Here is a 12,058-nt window from a genome sequence, read left to right as displayed (position 1 = left end):
GAGCAGGGACCGAGCAACAGGAGCTCACCCCGTCTCGGTGGTTTAAACCGCCAACCTTCTGATCGGCAAGCCCTAGGCTCAGTGGTTTAGACCACAGCACCACCCATGTCCCTAAAATGTATAGGTGGGTAATGCAATTATTTAGCAGCAAGTCATTGTAGTCCTGAAGCAGCAGCAGAGGGCCAGGTTGGGCCAGGTGGTGGTGTGCCTAGTCCTGATCTGGTGCCAGACATGGAATCCACAGAGGAGGAACAAGACACCCCACATCTGAAGGACCTGAAGGAGCAGACAAGGCCCCCTGAGTCCAATGCTGAGGATCTCCTTGATAGGACGTCTGGGTTGATACCTGAGGAAGAACCTCTGGGCATGTCAAGAGGAGGTCCTTGAGAGTGCTGGTGCCAGTAGAAGAACAATGGCACAGTGTGTGTCTACAGGCCTAGAGTCAGAAGCCTACTCATGAGGAAGGTGTCTTTTCATGAATAAGCAATCTCTGGTACTCCTTCACTGCTAGCAGCTGTGGTTATATGACCCTGAGGTATGCTTAGCCTATACTAGAAACTGGGCTTTTAGTGTTGCTACACCAGTTCTCTGGAATCAGTTCCCTGCACTTTGATGTAAAGGGGCCTTGTGCTTCATTTTGTGTAAGGGGGAAAGTGCAAGCCATTTCCCATCATGCCTCCATAAAATAAAAAGGGGATCCTTTGGTAGGTGTAATTGATGAAAGGGTACAACATTTTTCAAAAGTCACACAACACAAGGAGCTGCCCAGGAATACATTGTAGGGTAAATACAGGACTTTCTGTTTTATCAGAATAAATTGTCAATTGAATTGGAATGGGGGTTGACTTCCGCAGTTTATTCTTTTTCCTGCTATAGCTCTAAGTAAATTTTAGTTATATTAGTGAATTTTACAACATAAATATTGTGAAACATATTATATTGTACCCATCAAGAAAGATATTTCTATTTTCCAGTAATTATATAGTTATAAAACACCACCATTGTGTAGTTACAGTAATAGCTGCTTAAACTGTTCAGAAATTGCTCCCTATTCTCTGACAATGACAGGCTCTGAACAAAAATGTGTAAGTTGTTATTGCAAGTGTGTTATCCTGAAATAACAGCCTTTTATTTCATCAAGCAAGAAATTGCAAAGGTTCCAGCCACACCTTTCTGAATAGTTCACCTTTGTGCAATTCAAATCAAAAAGATTTTGGTGTTAATTATTTATTCCCCGCCCCTTAAGTGCATGTGATGGAATTGAGTACAGTGCATTTCTAGGTATCCAAATAATAAATGTTCCAGATACTAAATAATAGTTGTTTCCTTCTTCATTCCTGACCAGGATTTACTAAGGGTAGATCCTCCAATGGAATTTTCTGAGTTCTTTGTTCTCCTTTGGTATAGTGTACCAGGTGGCAGTCACCAGCGCCATTATAAACCAAATCTGAATTCCATGGGAATACCAGGACAAAGCTGGAATGTAAACATATAGTTCAGGGATGCAATCCTAAACACAGTTACTAGGGAATAAATCCCACTGGGAATTACCTCTGACTAAATATGCTTAAGAATATGCTGGACAAGTCTTTTCATAGTCAGCAGCACTAGGACTTTCTCCTGGCGGATAACAGCTGACACGCAACCAAGGAGTCAGGATAGGCAAACAGGAAGAAGGCTGGGATCTCAGAACAGGCAAACGGACAAGATAAGAATAAGGAATTTAAAGCTTGCTCAGAGAGGAAAAAGGAACAGTTAATATGATTCACAAAGGAACTGTCCAGCCTGCAAGTGGTTCGTTCCTACATCCTTTGGGAGGGACTGGTGGAAGGCTGAAGGAAACTAAAACAGGACTCGGTTTGGATCATTTGGACTAACTTTGCTTCTGGTCAAGCAGGGCAGTCCAGCTGAGCAGTAAATTATACCCAGTTAGGAAAATCTCTTAGTTTAAGAAAATTGAAGAGTGCAAGAATAATACCTTAAAAAACAACAACAATTGAAACATGTCTCTGAAGCAGTTTTTAGATTTTGATACCATGGACTGCAACTAAGTAAATGAAAGATGAAACATCATGATGGGTGTGGAGAAAGGGGAGGTGCAGCTAATGTTCAGTGATGCATACCCCAAAGTCACTGTGGATAAGATTGCAGCCTCAGTAATTCCAGTGTAATTCCAGTTTTATTTCCTATTTTTCCAGCCTGTTGCAGCTGCATATTGCTGTTTTTAATATTTAATATTTATTTTGCATATTATTCGACATGCAACATTATATTAGTTAATATTTAATACTTTAATATTAAATAATATGTATTTTGCATTTTCCCGTGTCTTTTGGGATATGCACTGCCTCATGACTTTCGTAAAAAGGTGGTATAGAAATGTAATAAATAAAGCCCTTCCAGTTACTGAGAGGGGGAAATAGAAATGCTTCTGTTGCATTACATGATCAATGGGTTAGTAGTAAGATTGTGAATAAATCTTTTGAGTGAAATCTTTCCATGTGTACTCTATCAAACCATGTTTATTACACCAACCTCAAAGTATCCCTGCAGTGATACTGTGGTTCACACATGCATACGTATTCACATGATTTCTTTACACTTGATTACAGGCAGCTGAGAGTCAAATGGAACATGGTGGTTGCCATGGGTTTCTTTTTGTGTGCCTGCCCTCTTCTCATATAAATGAGGAAGTTGTGGTATGCCTTACTTTAACAATAACAGGAGTGTGTAGAATAGTGTGCTGGACTTTTACCCATTCCCATGCATTACCTTCCATCAATCTGTTGTTTTAGACACTTTCCACAGTTCCCAGTATTTGAGCCAGGAAGGGAGAAAAGTGCCTGGAGTACTGAAGGTGAGGTATGGGTTGGGGTGAGGATTCGTGCTTAATCGACTTGGTCATGTACACAGAATAGAAGATGTCAGGATCCCCCAAGACGTGCTCAGCGGGTACTGGCTTCAGGACAAGACCTGTTGGCAGACCAACTCTGTGTTACAAATATGTCTGCAAATATGGCATGAAGGCTGGCAACATTAACCCTGCCATATGGGAATCCCTGGCAGACAATCACAGTTCCTGGAGACAGACAGACAGCTTGTGTATCCTCAGCAGGGACCAGAGGAGGCATGACTGCCAGAAGGAACACAGAGAAGAAATGCCATGGTGCACCTGTAGCAGGAAAATCAGACCCCTTCATCTGCCCAACCTGCAATAAAATATGTCTCTACTGTATTGGTCTGTACTGCCATAGAAGGTGCTGTAAGTCTCCGAAACTTTGACTTTATCCCTGAAGGCACACTCTTCCATTGTCTCCAGAGACAGATGGATGCCAACAAATATACCTTCTGCTTTTATAAGGGAATGGGGTAGGTGCGTTAATGATAACCCATCATGTCTGTTTTGGCCCCCAGTGTGTAAACCAGGGGTCACCAAACTTACCTGGTCTCGGGCCAGTTTCTCCAGCGCCGATCACGCAGTGGGCAGGAGGGCAGGGGAGTGTGCACCCACACGCTATTTCTGGCGCACTTCTGGGTTGACGGAGTGCCGGAAATAGCTTGTGCACATGCGCAAGTGTCATTTCCAGTGCACTTCTGGGTCAGCGGAGCACCAGAAATAGCTTGTGTGCATGTGCATGGGCCTCCGCAGACCCAGAAGTGTGCCGGAAATGATGCATGCACACAAGCTATTTCCTGCGCTCCTCCGACCCAAAAGTGGGCAGCCGCACCGGTAAGAGCGGGCAGTGGGTGGCGGGGGTCACTGCGGGCTGGAAAACTGAGTCCCTTGGGCTGCATCCAGCCTGTGGGCCTTAGTTTGGGGAAGCCTGGTGTAAACTGTTTCCACTGAAAAACATTGTTTGAGGTGATGTAAAAGATCTCTTCACAGTGGGTCTCTAATGTCCATCTAACCCAGTATTCTCTATTATAACTCTATTATAACTGGGCACTTCCAGGGTGCACCCCAGAATTGTTTGTGTGCTACACTCAGTATAGAATCTGTGGGCTTGCTTGGGAATTATACATTCTTGAAACTTTTAATGATATTTCTAGGCCTCGTGATCTGAAAGTGTGTGTTGAAGGCATTATCCCAGTGTGCCACAGCAGATACCACCTCCTTCTCTGTCTTCCGCTACTCCAATCCTTGTGAAAGCATTCTGTTAAAACATTCTTCTAGTAATGTTAAACAATGTATCCCATAGCAGAATTTGTGTTTACTTTGTCCAAAATGAGATATAGATAAAAGATCAGGGGTAGGCAACCTAAGGCCGCGGGGGGTTGCGGCCCAATTGCCTTCTCAATCCGGCCCGCAGATGGTCTGGGAATCAGTGTGTTTTTACATGAGTAAAATGTGTTCTTTTATTTAAAATGCATCTCTGTGTCATTTGTGGGCCATAGGAATTTGTTCACCCCCCCCCAAAAAAAATATAGTCCGGCCCATGGTCTGAGGGATGGTGGACTGGCCCATGGCTGAAAAAGGTTGCTGACCCCTGATATAGATGATTATAGACTATACCTAGTGTCTTTTCTCTAATAAAGTTGCCCCTCTTTCCTATCCGTTCATTACTTCTGACAGGCAGACTTTATAATCCAGAGAACAAGGCAATGCTTGCAGAACTGGCTGTTTTCTCTCCTCAGTGCTGTCAGAGTAGTGCAGACAGCCTGGCCCTTTAATTAGGCCAGGCTTGGAGCTGCTTCATTTCCTTGCATCGGCTGGCACTGAGGAAGTAGAGATGTAGCCACTACGGCATTGAGGCGGCCAGTACTAGAGAGAGTCTGCAGCAGAGAGGGAGTGTGTATGTGTGAGTGAGCAATCGCTCAGGGGAGAAAGGGAGGCTGAGAGGCTGGAGAAACTACCGGTAGGCTTCTGGTAACTCTGGATGCCAGGAGCCCATCCAGAAATGTGCTGATTTTTCATCCATATTAATTCATCCCAAACCAAGCTGGTTAAAACAGCAGGCGGTGTGTCATTCTCCAGGTAAGCCCTTAATGCTCAGTTGTGTGTTGGGTAACTTTGTAGGGCAACAAAAGAGTGGGAGAGTGGGTGAGGCCGAGTAGCATTAGAGGCAGCGACTATATGGGACCCTGGCTCTTTTGTGGAGGGGGGGGCAGGCACCCCTTGAGTGTAAGATGTGCCCGGCCAATCCCTGAGCAAGGAATAACTTTAGCTTGCTACTGTTTCCCATATTTTCTCTTAAATGAACAAATGGGCAAAATATTTTGTGTTGTGTTACCAAGTGGATCTTGCTTATTTGTCTTGATGACCGAGAAACCCATATTGCAGGTATGTGACCCACATTTTGTGAATGGGAAAGGGAGCAAACAGAACATGGCACACCAAACCTTTCAGCTGTCTTGGCAGCTGCTCCTGCTGCATCACTAACAGACCCTGCACTTATGTATCGAACATGTATCATATTAATTATTTACTGTAACTCATCATGGTATATTAGCAAATGTTCCCAACCCTCTGTTGTTAAAAGTATTCACCTGGGGGCAAACAGGACTGGTTTAGTTCTAATTCTGCTCCACCGTTTTTGAAAAGAAATAGGGGTAAGGAGTGCTGGAGGTCTCACCCCCCCCCCCAGGTATTGGATTGGAGGTTTCACTTGACTATAGGGGGTTTCCCAGTTTTGGGGGCAACTGATATACTAGGCTGGATTTTGCATGTGATCAAATACTTTGTAGTCTTAGTAGAGGGAACTCCCAGGTGAGCATCTGTCAAATTGCTCCAAGAAGGTGAGTGAAAGGAGTCTCTCCTTTATTTCATTCTCAAGTTGAACTTTTGTCTATTTTATTTAATATACCATATTTCCTTTCAAGACAAAGAAGCCTGCTCTATATGGTTTGCCATAAAAACGAAACAGTAAAAGTATAAAATACAATTGACCAAAACAATAGCATAAAAGCATTTCAGTCAAAGAAAAATTTGTCACAGAACAACAGTTTACAAGATATAAACCAGCATTCTCATAGCATCACAGCCCAGAGTGAGTTTGGGCATTTCTTCAGATTTGTGGGTTCTAGATCAAAATTTAAGCTTATTGTCTGCGTAGCAAGACTAAGACTAGGCAGTGAACCACAGCAGGAGGCTCCATCTTAATACCTATTATAATTATTTATGTCATTGGCACCAGTAATCTGTTTTAGAATAATGTCCTTATATACCAGTAATAAAACTCCATTCAGTTTGCTCTGTTGGCTCATTATTTCTGACTCTGCTCCAGCTTTCAGCTACCAGGGAGTTGGGTGAGAATGTTTGTCACATCTCTGTGAGCTTTTCACAACTTCTCCAGGTTTGGCTGCAGGTACTAACCTCTACTGTCCATGCTTCTGCCTTTGTCTTGTCTTGGGTAGGCGGTGGTTTATAAAAGTTTAAACATTTGGAGCAAAGATAATGTTCTGAACATGTCATGGTCCCTACCAACTCCATGATTCTATGTGTTTGGCTTCTGCTTCTGAAGCTAAGCAGAAGTACAGGTAGATCTGGTTAGCAGTAGATGGGAAACTGCCTGGTATCCTATGCATGCTGTGATCAACTCTTTGGAGCAGGGATGGAGAACCTGTGGCATTTGCTGGACTACAATTCCCATAATCAATCAATCATTTTATTTGTAGGCCTCCTTTCCAAAGTTAAAACCATGCTTAAGGCCGCTTACAGCATGGAAATTAATTACAACCATAACAAAGGCAGCCATAAACAATAAGTAAAACATCAAAAAGTATACAACCAAATTGAACAATTTCCACATAAATCATAAGATGATCTAAAATAAAGATACAACAAACTAATATCAAATAACAGCAACAACCCCTCCTCAACAAAACCCCCTAAACAATACCTCAGCCCAAAAGTCATATTTGATCATTGGCCATGTTAGCTGGGGCTGATGGGAGTTGATATCTATAGGGCCACAGGTTCCCCACCGCTTCCTTTGAGGAAGGATGCAATGCATATTACTATTATTCGGTCACAAATACAGCCAGGTTTCTTACCCAAGATATGTGTCAGTGCGCTATAAAATGATTCAGAAATGTATGAAAACAAATAGCACAAGCAGTAGATGAAAGAGCCAGTGTCACTCTAGGATAAGGCTCCACTAAACAGTCATGGTGTCTGTGTATGGCAGGCTGTGGGGCCACTACAACAAAGTCCTGTTCTGGGCACTGCTAGATCTTTTCGAGTGAAGGAACCTGGTGTAAAGCCTCTATAGAATATCTCAAAGATGTGGGGAACCTATTGTTTAAATAACAGATTTACTGCATACGGACAAAAGAGTCATAAAAAGACCAAAGATTTTAAAGACAACTGTACAGGTGATTATGTTCCCAACACAGGGCTTAGCCACACTTACCTTTTGCCCTACTCTGGATCTTTCCCTACAAAAAAACTGCTCTTTAATGCTGAATCAGTGTAAACAGTAATTTGGGATTTCCACATATTACCATTTGCTCCAATTAAACTTCAGAGAGCAGGTTTTCACAGGGATAGCTACAGAGCCAAAAAAAAAGGGGGGGTAGGCACTCTGACATGGAGCTTTAAAGTGTGGACCGAGCCTAGAAAGAGCAGAGGAAGCTAAGTGCAGAAAAGCCCTTAGTTGGGTTGCAGCAACTCTTTTATATTGCTACAGCCATGCTATTCCGTTGTGGCAAACTGAGAGAGCCCCCCTTCTAGCTCTTCTGCAGTCTTCTTCTGGGAAGGGCTGTAGCTCTGTGGTGGTGCATGCAGAAGATCCTGGATTCAATTCCAAGGATTTCCAGGCAGAGTTGGGAATTGTGCCCTGCCTGAAATGCTTGAGAGACACTGTACACACAATTGGAGAAGGTGTCAGTTTTTAAGAATGGGACACTTATTTTCTACCCTGTTCACATGTATATACACACACACACATGAACACACACCGCCCCCGCCCCTAGATACGGTGGGAAGAAGAAGATAATAATAATAATAATAATAATAATAATAATAATAATAATAATAATAATAATAATAATTTATTATTTGTACCCCGCCCATCTGGCTGGGTCTCCCCAGCCACTCTGGGCGGCTTCCACCAAACATTAAAATACATTTAAAATATCACAGTTTTAAAACTTCCCTAAACAGGGCTGCCTTCAGGTGTTTTCTGAATGTCAGGTAGTTGTTTATTCCCTTGACTTCTGATGGGAGGGCGTTCCACAGGGCGGGCGCCACTACCGAGAAGGCCCTCTGCCTGGTTCCCTGTAGTTTTGCTTCTCGCAGTGAGGGAACCGACAGAAGGCCCTCGGCGCTGGATCTCAGTGTCCGGGCTGAATGATGGGGGTGGAGACGCTCCTTCAGGTATACAGGACCGAGGCCGTTTAGGGCTTTAAAGGTCAGCACCAACACTTTGAATTGTGCTCGGAAACGTACTGGGAGCCAATGTAGATCTCTCAGGACCGGTGTTATGTGGTCCCAGCGGCCACTCCCAGTCACCAGTCTAGCTGCCGCATTCTGGATTAATTGCAGTTTCCGGGTCACCTTCAAAGGTAGCCCCACATAGAGCGCATTGCAGTAGTCCAAGCGGGACTTTTGTCCAAGATCTTTTGCTAGGGAGAAAGTAGCAGAAATCCAGGGTTGTTTGTTCTTATAATATTAATAAGATTGTAGGCCGCTGCATTCCCAGAAACGTAAGGAAGGATGGCAGGGGGTGGGGTGGGGAATCACAGGGTGCTAACCTGTGGATCTGTGTTTATTCATTACAGACTGCCTCACAGCTGCCTGCATAAAACATAAAGACCAGATGGGTCTTGTTTACTTTGGTAAGATAAATATAAAGGTTACTAATGATTTAAAAGAAGAAAAAAGCAGGCAGTGATAAGTCATTGGTAAACATGAAGCTGCACCCAATCAGTGTCATGGCAGACAGAAATAACACATGCATTGCGCATGAAACAATAGGGTCTTGAGTATGCAAGGAAAGGCTTTGAGTCAAGATCCATCTTCCATGGCTTCCTGCGGATTCGTATGGTTTGATGTAGCTGGTGGTGAGCTCTGAGTATGGGTAGGCTCAGCCAAAACCTAGTAGTCAGTGGCAGTTCTCAGGGTTTGGGGCAATACGCACCCTGTGGGCCATCTCCTGTCTTATTACTGTTTAGGGAAGCTTTTAATGTGTGATATTTTAATGTATTTGATTTTTATTGGAAGCCGTCCAGAGTGGCTGGGGAAATCCAGCCAGATGGGCGGGGTACAAATTATTATTATTATTATTATTATTATTATTATTATTATTATTATTATTTTGATTGTTGCTGTTCTGGAGAGCACAGTAGCTAACCACTCTAACCATAACAGCAGCTTTAAGAAACCAGCAACTCCTTTCTGCCCCCATCTGTTTCAACAGGTCACCGCTTACGTTGCAAAGAGAAATGCAAGCACTGAATCTACACATGTTCAGGGTTGATTAGCTGCTTTGCATAGCACCTCTGTTTGTTTTTCCATGCCATCTTTTTCATGAGCAGCAGCTGGCCAGAACCTCTCCAGTGTAGCCAGCGCTCCATCTACAAGGTCACCTGGAAACAAAGGTTTATTTTCAGAATACGGATCATCTTCCAGTTTGCTTGAGCCATCAGTGGGGCCCAGACTTTCTAACGTACCAATGAGAGAGGGCAGCATCTGTTCGCCCTATCCCACATAAGCCACCCACGGAGGTTACCTGGGTGACCAATTCACACATGTGGAAGGGAAAAGAGTAGAGAGTAGCTGGGGTGTTAAAAGATACTTGCAATATTTGCCAGGGCATTAATTATTAACAACAAAAAATTTGAGAGATGGGAGATCATGAAGTAGGGGAAAGTGGAAAACTCCAAGCAATGAGCAGCTTTTAAAGGCTGTGTACACGCCACACATTTAAAGCACACGAGTCCTCCAAAAGACTCCTGGGAACAGTAGTTTCTTAAGATTGCCAGGAATTGCATCTCCACGTGTGGTGAACTTCAGTTCCAAGGATACTTTGGTGGAGGTCATGTACTTTAAATGTGTGGTGTTTACACAGCTTATATCATGCAAGACTAGTTCTGATCACAGGTGTATAATCTTTGCCCATGTTTTCCTTGCAACTGTTTTTGAGCATAGATTTATGCAATGACTTACAGGCTAACACGCCACCCATCTTATGAATCTTTTTTCCTTTTGTAAAATTGCTTTAAGGGGAGGTTTTTTCTTTGTATAAATTATTTTATTTGAGGGGGGGAATGTGCTTCGAATGTGCTTTGAAGGTGTAGTGTGTACACAACCTTAAATTTCATCCGCAAGAGTTCACACGTTGTTCCAAATGCAGTTGCACCATTGATTTGTGTAACAGCACAATGTTATTCACAGGTTTTTTCAGTTCCTTTCCTAATGATCCCTAGCATGGATATTTGCCTTTTTCTCAGCTGCTGTACACTAGGGGCTCATCCACACTTACCTTTTGCCCCACACTTTCAAGGTGAATGTCAGCACTTTCAAGCTTCATGTTGGAGTGCTCTCCACCCCCCACTGCTTCCCCCAGGAAAACCCACTCTTTGATGTTGCATCGGAATAAACTGCATTTTGGGTTTCCACAGAATATCCCATTTCCTCAGCAGTAAAGAGTGTATATATATATATATATATATATATATATATATATATATATATATATATATATGGACTTGTGCCTAGAAACATGGCACAAAGGAAGTCTGAATGAGCCCTAGGGCAACATTATCATCAGACTATCCACTATGACCCCAAGGTCTCATTCCTAGTCAGTAACCACCAGTTCAAACCCCATGAGTGAAAATAAGATTTTTTGCCCCTATATGCATCAGTTTACATTGAATTGCATTTGGCATTTTCCTGCCCACTCTCAGTTTGGAGAGGCCCTTTTGGAGCTCTTCACAATCACCTTTTATTTTAATGACCATGAACAATTTTAATTAACAAACTTGGCCACCTGACTGCTCACTCCTAACTCTAGAGCATTTATGAACAAGTAAAAAAAGACAGGTCTCAATACCAATCCTTGGGGGACTCCACTTTCTACATCTCTCCATAGAATTATCCATTCATTTATAATCTCTGCTCCCTTCTACTTAACCAATTATTGAGCCACAAGAGAACCTCAGTGTCAGTGGTATTTCCATGGGTTCTGATGGATGGGTGAGGATCCAGGGTGGAGGCTCCTACTCAAGAAGAACCAGCGAGCATGGATGACTTCTCCTGTGAGCTGCTCCTGCTGGAGGATTTCATCTCTGGAGGCTTTTGGCGCAGAGCCAGTGCCAGGGGCTTCTCTATTGGCATGTCCTTGTCTTTTTCTTATCTTCATAGCTGCAGTCGGTGGGGCTTGTTAGTTTCACCTGAAGATCATGCCAGGCTTGTACTGCCGGCCAGCCTGGACAGCCCTCCCTCTAAAAAGCTCTTGTGTGAAAGCCTGTGCCAATGGGTATTCCCTGGGAGTCACTGCCCACCTTACTTACATCAACTTGGAGGAAGAGGCTGTAGAGGGTAAGAGCTTTTTGCAGCTACAGTGGTAGGTTATGACTGCACAGGTGGTAGATGCTGTTCTAGATCTATCAGGAATGTAGGTGACCCTTGGCTCGTTCTGCTGCTTCAGATGCATGACTCACCATTGGCTGAGATGTTACATATGGTATAGGTATAAGTCCTATAAATATCTGAAGAGCAGAGAGGACTATTTTCTTCTCTGTTGAAGCACTGGGTAGATTGGAGAGCTTCCACCTTGCCCAGTGCTGTGATGGGAAGAAAATACCACCCCTCACTCCTCTGCTGATCTGCACAGTTCAGCTGAAGAGGGGTGGGGGTTTTGTGTGTGTGTGTGTGTGTGTGTGTGTGTGTGAGTGAGAGAGAGAGAGAGAGAGAGAGAGAGAGAGAGAGAGATTGGTTTGGGTGCAAGGGGTGGGCTGATTACCAATGGACAATCTGGCTTTCTATGCACAGGAGTATTCATTTATCCCCTGGAGGAGTCAGAGGTGGTCTCAAGCTTTGAAGCTATAACAGGAAACAGAACCTCCACGTTCCAGATCCAGAACCGGCCCTGTGTGGAGGACTGCTGCATTG

The sequence above is a fragment of the Lacerta agilis genome, chromosome 5, assembly GCF_009819535.1.
Source record: "Lacerta agilis isolate rLacAgi1 chromosome 5, rLacAgi1.pri, whole genome shotgun sequence".
NCBI lineage: Eukaryota > Metazoa > Chordata > Lepidosauria > Squamata > Lacertidae > Lacerta > Lacerta agilis.
Note: the sequence above shows the minus strand (reverse complement) of the source record.